Here is a 9,755-nt window from a genome sequence, read left to right as displayed (position 1 = left end):
TGAGGCAGCTTCGGCCCAGAACTTGTTTGGTAAGCCACTTTCATTTAACTTGCATCTTACTTTGTCCAAAATGGTTCTATTCATTCGTTCTGCCACACCATTTTGTTGTGGTGTGTATGTGCATGTTCTATGTCTAACAATTCCAGATTTTGCACACATATTGTCAAGTTGCTGATTACAGAATTCTAACCCATTATCTGTTCTTAGTCTCTTTATTTTATTCCCTGCTTGATTTTCAATCAAGGTTTTCTATTCAACAAATTTATTAAATGCCTCAGCCTTTGTTTTCAGAAAGTAAATCCACACTTTTCTTGAATAATCATCAATGAAAGAAATAAAGTATTGAGATTCAGAGAGTGAGAATGATACCTTAGAAGATCCCCAAAGATCATAATGGATGTAGTCAAGGGTTGATTTTGTGTTGTGAGTTTTCGTGTTAAACTTCAGTCTATGAGCCTTCCTCCCTAACACACAGCTCTCACAAAATTCCATATTGTTGATCTGTTTTGAATCCAGAAGACCTTGCTTGCTTAATTCATGAATTCCTTTTAGACTCATATGCCCGAGTCTTTTGTGCCACAGAGTTGTTTTATCCCTTTCAGGTACAATAACATTTGTCTCTGAAATGATGGTGCTTGCTTGTAAAACATACAGCCCCTGCTTCAGATTTCCTTTCATGATCACCAAGGATCCATTTGTGACTTTCAGGACACCACCTTGTGCTTTATAACTGAACCCCTTTTTTTGATCAAGTGTCCCTAAAGATATTAGGTTCCTTTTTAGGTCAGGGATGAATCGGACTTCAGTGATCACTTTCACTGTCCATCCCACATTTTCAACTTTACTGAGCCGACACCATGAATTTTACATGATTGATTGTTTCCCATTAGCACTTGCCCAGAATCTAGGTCCTCGAAGTCAAAGAACCAATCTCTTATGGGAGACATATGGTTGGTGCACCCTAAATCCATGATCCATTGTTCTTTTGGATCATCAGTTGATATAGTCACTACAAGAAAAAAAGGCCTATGACAACGGTTTTTCACCATTGTCGTAGGTCTTTTAAAACTGTTATTAAAGCCCCTGTTGTTAAAGGATGCGCTCAAAGACAACGATTTTTTTCCTTTGTTGTAGCTACAATTTACGACGGTTTGTGAGAAACAGGCGCCTACAAAATTAGCGACGGATTTATGTAAAACCGTCGCTATTTAGCGACGGATTGAAAAAACCGTCGCCTACAAATATAGCGACGGAATTAAGTAACCGTCGCTAAAATTAGCGACAGTTTGCTCATGCATTCCGTCGCTACCATTAGAGACGGTTGTATCATAATTTCCGTCGCTAATATTTTCGGTAAAATAAAAAAAAATTTACTTTTAATAATTTAATAAATCTAAAAAAACTTAAAATATCACTATGATAACATAATTCCTGATCTTAACTAACACTTAAAAATTTACCAAAAATTAAAAGGAAAAAATTTACATTAAATCGAAACTAAAATCGTGTAAAAAATGAAAATTTTAAGTGTTGTGAAGTGGTGAGAGAAAATTTTTAAGTGTTGTGAGGTAGGTGTAAGAAAATGGATCGAAAGTGGCGGTATTTATAGAAAATTTTGCGAAGGTTATTGCTTAAACCGTCGCTATTCGTCACTAATTATGGCGGTATTTCAAAATTTAAATTTTGCGATGGTTTATCTTATAAAGCTATAACCGTCGCTAATATTAGTGACGGGTTTAGTAAAACCGTCGCTAAGTGAAAACATGTGACAGTTTGCCTTTACCCGTCGCTAAATGTAGTGATGGTTTAGTAAAACCGTCGCTAAATATAGCAACGGTTGTAAGTCAAACCGTCGCCAAATTTAGTGACGGTTTCGCAAACCGTCGCTAAATATAGCAACGGTTGTAAGTCAAACCGTCGCCAAATTTAGTGACGGTTTCGCAAACCGTCGCTAAATATGACAACAACTTACACAAACCGTTGTCGTTTGTCCAAAAACACGCTAATAGACAATAGTTCACAGAACCATTGTCATAAATGCTCAAAGACAACGGTTTTATAGAACCATTTTCCTTTTTCCTTCAAAAGAACAACGGTTTTAGTTAAAACCGTTGTTGTATGTGTGTTGTTGATCAAAAAATTCTTGTATTGAGTTAGAACTTCAGCATTTTGATATCCATGGAGTACATTTACTTCTTCGGTTCCAGGAATTAGTTCAGTCCTTTGATTGGACTTTCTTTGAGGACAATTTCTCCTAAAATGACCTTCTTTTTTGCAGGTCCAGCAGGTCTTCTTGGTTCTTGATCTCGATCTGGTTTGAGGTCTTTGTTTGTTCCCATAGTTTCTTCTTTCAATTAATCTGCCTCTTACATTTAAGCCTTCACCAGATGATTTGTATTGCTTTCCTGCAGCCCTGAGATCCAATTCCTTCGAGTAGGCAGCACCTGTGACTTCTTCAAGAGTGAGAGTATCCCTTCCATACTTCAAAGTATCTCTCAATTGATCGTACTGCTTCGGCAAGGAGTTCAACAAGAAAATGGCTTGATCTCCTTCATCAATCGTTACTTCTATGTTTTCAAGATCAGAGTGTAACTTGGTGAAATCATTGATGTCTTCATCTATGGACTTATTTTCCTCCATCTTGAATCCACAGAATCGTTGTTTCAGATAAATTCTGTTGGGGAGTGCTTTCGTCATATATAGTTGCTCCAATTTGGTCCATATCTCACAAGCAGACTTTTCTTTCACCACTTTTCTGAGGATTTGATCGCTTAGACTCAGAACAATTGTATTTCTGGCTTTCTTAAGGATCTCGGCTTTGTTATGTATTGTGTCGGGCATTTTCGATTCACCATTGAGAGCCTCATCCAGCCCTAAGTTTCCCAGGTGTGCAATCATTTTCTCCCTCCACAAGTTAAAGTCGTTCCTGCCATCGAATTTCTCCACCTCGAATCTTGATGTCGACATATTGAAGATTTGCTCCTGGCCAGTAGACTATCCATAAGAAATCAACTCAAGAATTTCGGTCGGGCAGTTTGTTCAACAGCTTCTCTATCAGTCAAGATCCAAGAGTAAGGAATGAATCTGGCTCTGATACCAATTTGTTGAGATTTATGGATGACTCAAAGAAAATTGGAGAGCAATAATCAAGCACAACAACAACGATTTACTTGGTTCGGATTAAGAACAATCCTACATCCAAGGTTTTGGGAACACCCCTTTATGAATTCACTAAAAACGAATTGTTAAACGAGATTACAACTATCTGAAAATCACTCCACCGAGTTCTGAAAAACAACCTATATACATGTATCAAGATTGTATATATGTAGTACTCGACCTTCCTTGATTCTACAATCTGGAATAAGAATCATAAAGATGAAAGAAAGATTGCAGGAAACAGGAGTTAAGAAAAAGTTCACCGCAATCCAGAGAGTTCTCAACGAAGAAGAAGAAGATTACTTTCCCATTGTCAGAGTTAACCACTCTTCACAAACTCATCCCTCTTTAATCTATTGACTTCCCAGGTTTTAGTTACAACCGTTGGATGAATACATTGCATCCTTGTGCAATCTAAGCCCTTCGATCATAATGAGTCAAACAAACTTCACAATAACGTAGAAAAATCTTGCAAGAAATTAGAATGGCATACTATCAAGTTATCTAGTAGTTGGAGTCAATATTGTTATACAAGATGAATGCAAATAATTATTATAAATTTTTTAAATAATAATAATAATTTTTTTAAAAAAACAGGGTGCTTTGTACCCATACCACCCTGCGTGATATTTGGGGACGTAAATGGCAATTCACCCGCATGCACATGCATGTACCTAAGAGTGGATGGAGACTATTCATGACATATATGAAAATCAGTAATTATTAAATCGAAATCAAAATCGAAATCGAAATAGTATACATTGTCTTAAATGCATCGATATAATTTCCAATCTTATTACATTATATTAAAATAGACTTAATCGCACAAGCTTTCATTTTCCGCGATAATGGTTTATAGGATCAAATCAATTTTCATTTTACAAACTTTTCCGTTGAGGAATTAATCTCAGTTCCATATTTTGAATATCGATGGGTACTTCGATCTAATTTCGAACGAAAGCGAAGTGAAAGATATGGCCGCGGACATGAAACCCATAAAATAAAAGGGGTAGGGGACAAATCTGACAATTAGTTATATATATAAACTTTTAATTTTTTATGGTTTAACTGTTGACGTAACCTTAGACAAGCCAATAATTTTTCATGTCACTTCAGCCAACATTTTCTGATTTCACGTCAATATTTTCTGGTGTTACATCGACAATCAAGCCAAAAAAATATTCAAAGTTAATATATCAAAACCAAATTTTAAAAACTAAGTGAACCAAAACCCAAAATAAACAAATTTAGTAGACAAAAAAAGTTATTTTCTCGTGTTTAGAAACTATTATTTTCCAAGTAATTTTAAATCAATTAAGAGGAGGTCCCTGTATATTAACTTTAATCGAGCATGTGTGAGGTGTCTCATTAATTTTTAATAGTGAAGATAGCTGCTTCTGTAATATCCATCCAGTGTGTGGAGCATGTAAAATTGCCATTTTACTTTTGTATATTTATATCTTTGTTATTCTAATCATTTATATTGTCAAATTTCAGTTTTAGAATGTTATTTTTCTTTTTATGTGTGTAATTTTAATTATTTTTTTCTGCCCAAGGTTAATGTGACACTGATGCGTATCTAACACTGATACTTTCATTACCACATCACTGTTACCCATTAAATACGTCAATTTACCATAAAATGAAGATAAAAGACTGAAATTGAGCATTGACAACATAAATGATTAAATATATCATAAACAAATTTACATGATTAATGTTGAAACTTTTTCTATATATAAAATATCAATTTTTTTTTATATATTTTAAATATCAGTAAATGGTTCTTACTACATGTATGGTTGCATAAATAATAAATGCATCAACGCATAAGTTATGGATGCCGCCGCATAAATTGTGTGTTTTAAATGATATTGGGATATTATATTATTATGTAAATTAATGTATGCATTAATAAGTTTTTATTTAAAATAAGTTATTTCTGCTTGATTGTTTATGATAAAAGAATATTGAAACATGGTAAAATAATTTTTTTAATGTTAATGTCAGTTGGATTAATTTTGATTGTGGTCATCTAATTGGCCAAATAGTGGTATTATCTATTCTATTTTATTAAAGTTGAGAACATGATAGTAACCACTTAGGAAGGACACCAACTTTACCCTTGATAATAATATTACACTTTTGTTTTTTTTTAATTTCAACACACACTTTTATTTTTTTTTTATTTCAACGATTCAAATATTAATTAGTCCCTCCATAATTTGTCAAATTTCACTTTAGTCCATCGATAGTGATAAAAAAGACTGTACATACATGTATTGCGTGTATAAAATAACTAGTGTAATTAAATTTTCTTGGCACTACATTAGCATTTTTTTTTCTGGTAATGGAGTGAGATTTGGGAGAATAAGAATAGTCGAGAGAGGAAAGAAAGTAGAGATTCCATTCATATTTTCTCAATTAATTTAACATAATCGGTGTTTTGTTTTATATATTTTATTTTAAAAAAAACGTGACAACAATTATAAATGTCGATCTCAAACGTGAAATTTTCATGGTGAAGGCATCAGCACACTAGACTGTAGCCCGAGTGGCCCAAAAAAATAATTTATTTTTATATATTAATTTTTATTCAATGTACAATTAGCAAGGTTGTCCATAACTGAAAATTACATGGATCAGTTCTGGCTTATATCAGTTCAGTTATGGACAAAACTTGTGAGAACCGGATCTTTTAAGCAATCTAAATCATTGTTTCAAGGGAATTATTAGGATTGGATTCTTGGGATAAATGACAATTATATTGTTAATCTTGTTATTGGAATTGTCTGAATGGAAAGTCCTCAATGTCAAGATACTATACAAGCGAATTTCGAAATTTGGGAAGGATTTTTTTTCAAGAATTGAATATCACACAATTAAAAGAGTTAAGGCATGAATAAAGCTAGATATTTTCGAAATTCTCTTAGGTTAAATGCCAATATTTTGTAAGGATTAATTGCTTGGTTATTTGGAAGGAAATCATCAAACTCTTCACCAAAACCGTTGGATCTAGCAATACTAAATTCTGAATTAATCAAGAGCATTGGATTAGAGAATGAATCTCCCAACTTTAGTAGCAATATTTTCGAAAATCAGCAAGAGAATTGGAGCCAATTTTGAGAGATTTGGCATGATTTTGATAGGATTCTTGTACCAAATTTAGATCCATCTCCTCCACCTATAAATACCACACCATCCCTACTCATTCTCCACCCCTAAAATTCGAAATCCTAGAGCTGAAAGCCACGAAATTCAGCAGCATTCCCTAGCCGAAACTCTGCCCAAAAATCGTCCCAAGTATAAGCTAGAAATCGAGCCGGAGCGCTACCCGGACGAGGAACGCGAAGTGATCCAAACCAAGCCGTACACTCCACGTTTTTTTTGTACATCCAAACACCGTAAGTGGGCTGTTTTAATTGCTTATAAATTCGGTTCTATGCATATGTGATTTTCGTTTTTTTTTTTGGTTTAAAAATACGGTCGAGTACCGTCGTTTTGTCTATACGTTTTACGAAATTTTGGTACGTTTATGTTTGACACTGTGAGGATTCCCTGAAAATTGGTGGAATTCCAACATATGGCCCTCAACGGTGGGATAGAACCGTTTTATGGCCTCGCCCCCTTAGAGGATTAAAACTTAGGGACTGACGTCAATAAACCGTTAAAGGTGAAAAATCGCAGTGTCATTAAGTTATGATATTTACGTTACGATTATGAAAAGCATGATGTACGTTTATGATATGTTTCGAAAATGTTATTAAATTGGTTATGTTGTGTTCAAAGTCCTCCATTTACTGAGTATTCCCAAAATACTCACCCTCCTTACTCTCCCTCCCAGATAAGTCCGAAGAGCAGAGTGAGGACGAAGAGTCGGAAAAATTTTGGGGTTGGTGATTTGCCAGATTAGTAATAGGCTTTATTTCGAATTTTTCTGATTTAAAGAATTGTAAGACGCTTCCGCATTATTTACTATTTCGTTGGATTTCGTTATTGTAAAGACAATGTTTATTTCGTGGAAATTATGATATATAAACTGGTTCGGTTTATACTGTACTACGAAAAGCTTGTTGTTTCGATTGTGTGATTGTTAAACAACGCCGGTGTCAATCCCGAGTTTCGGGGCGTGACATTTAAGTGGTATCAGAGCCGTCAGGTTCATAATCCGAGTGGAAAAAAATCGATTTTCGAAGAAAAAAAAACGAAAAATTTTCGGACGAATTTTGACTCGAGGCCAACTCTATCCCCTCCGAAACGGCCCAACGATCGAGACTCACCACTCTAAAGTCGTGAGGCAGGGGCTGAAATCGCGAAATTCCTCCGTTTAGGCCTCCGAAGCGTCGTTTTTGCCGTTTTAGGAAATATTCGTAGACCCTATAACTTCTCGTAGGAAATTCCGAATTCGATTCCGTCAATTGTTCCGGAATCCTCTCGACATATGCTTCGAACCCATATGTCAAATTCCAAACTTTCCATTTTTGGAAAAAATTATATATTTATTTAAATTTCGAGAATTTCATATATATTGCATATTCTCACTTGTTATATACTGTCTATTTCGGATTCTGAGCATTTTCCATTTTTTTTTTTATTTCAGGAAATGGCTCCATCTACCCCTATGCGACCCCACACCCGTGCCCAAGCTGCCATTCGTCTGAAGGAGCTTGCCCTTCACTATCAGTCCCGTCAGATTCGACGACTTAGAGCCAGATTGAGTGAGAGGAGGAGTGAGGTCGAAACCTTAGCCGCTGAGAAAGAGGAGATTCAGGTCTGCCTTAACCAATCGATCTATCAGGGTGAGTTAGTGAGAGGCGATAACATGGATTTGAGGGATGGCATAGAGCATGGCTTGTATCGAGAGAAAAAGCTGCAAGAAGATATCGACCGGTACCTAAAAGAATTGGAGGAAGAAAAACAGCTGAATGACAGGAGCAAAAAGAGACTGGAAAATTTGAGTGAGGCTATAAGCTGCATTGCCAAGGTGAACCATGAACTGACTCAATAGGGTGAAGCGCTGAAGAACAAGATCAAGGAGAATAAAAGGGGGTACGAACTGCGCCACCAGTGTACCATAGATCTGTTGGACGAGGCAGAGGCAGATGTTCAGGGGTGGAAGACGCAGGTGGCCCAGCTTAATGCAGAGAATGCCCAGCTCACCCACATGGTGGAGCTACTGCAAGAGGAAGAGCCGGAGGAGGAGCCGCCGTCTTTTCTAAACTGGATCTGAGGACAGGTTACCATCAGTTGAAGGTCGGGGCTGAAGATATCCCCAAGACAGCCTTTCGAACCAGGTATGGGCATTATGAATTCACCGTGATGCCTTTTGGTCTGACCAACGCACCAACAGCGTTCATGGATCTGATGAACAGAGTATTCAAGCCATTCCTGGATCAGTTCATAGTGGTATTCATCGACGATATCCTCATCTATTCTCCTGACGAGACGAGCCATGAAGAACACCTTCACCTTGCGTTGCAAACTTTGAGAGAGAATAAGCTTTATGCTAAGTTCAGCAAGTGTGAATTCTGGCTAAAGAGTGTGTCCTTCCTGGGACGTGTAATTTCGAAAGCAGGAGTGTCAGTGGATCCAAAGAAAGTACAAGCAATCACAGAATGGCCGAGACCGAAGAACGCCACCGATATCAGAAGCTTTCTTGGATTGGCAGGCTACTATCGGAAGTTTGTCGAAGGGTTCTCCTCCATAGCCGTACCACTGACGAAGCTCACTCGGAAGAATTCTAAGTTCATCTGGAATGAAAATTGCGAGAAGAGTTTCCAGACATTGAAAGGGAAACTCGCATCCACACCAGTGTTAATATTGCCTGCAGAGAATAAGGATTTTACCAACTACAGTGACGCATCTAAGGAAGGTTTAGGATGCGTGCTCATGCAGGAAGGAAGAGTGATCGCCTACGCATCAAGAAAGTTGAAACCGCACGAGCAGAACTATCCTACTCATGATCTGGAACTAGCAACGGTTGTCTTCGCCTTAAAGATTTGGAGGCACTACCTCTATGGTGCTAAATGTGAAATCTTCACAGACCATCAGAGCCTCAAGTACTTGTTCACCCAAAAGGAACTTAATATGAGGCAAATGCGATGGATCGAACTTCTGAAAGATTATGACTTGACCATAAGCTACCATCCGGGTAAAGCAAACAGGGTGGCTGATGCGCTAAGTAGGAAGGGCCCAGGCAAGGTGACTCTAGCCTCCCTCTCGGCCCAACCATGCCTACGGGAGACCGTCAAGTTAAACCAAGATCAAGACCCGGTACTGATCAAACTTAAAGATCAAGTCAGAGAAGGAAAATCTCAAGACCACCAGATTGATGACAAAGGAATATTGTGGATGAAAGGAAGACTGTGTGTGCCCGACAGTAATAACCTTCGCCGAGAGATAATGGCAGAGGCGCACAAGTCAAAATTCTCAGTCCATCCAGGCAGTACAAAAATGTACAGAGATCTCAAGAATAGTTTCTGGTGGAATGGCATGAAAAGAGATGTAGCGGAATTCATCTCCAGATGTCAGGTATGCCAGCAGGTCAAAGCAGAACACCAGCGACCTGGAGGATTACTGCAACCTTTGGAAATTCC

The sequence above is a fragment of the Primulina tabacum genome, chromosome 14 (assembly GCF_025594145.1).
Source record: "Primulina tabacum isolate GXHZ01 chromosome 14, ASM2559414v2, whole genome shotgun sequence".
NCBI classification, from domain to species: domain Eukaryota; kingdom Viridiplantae; phylum Streptophyta; class Magnoliopsida; order Lamiales; family Gesneriaceae; genus Primulina; species Primulina tabacum.
Note: the sequence above shows the minus strand (reverse complement) of the source record.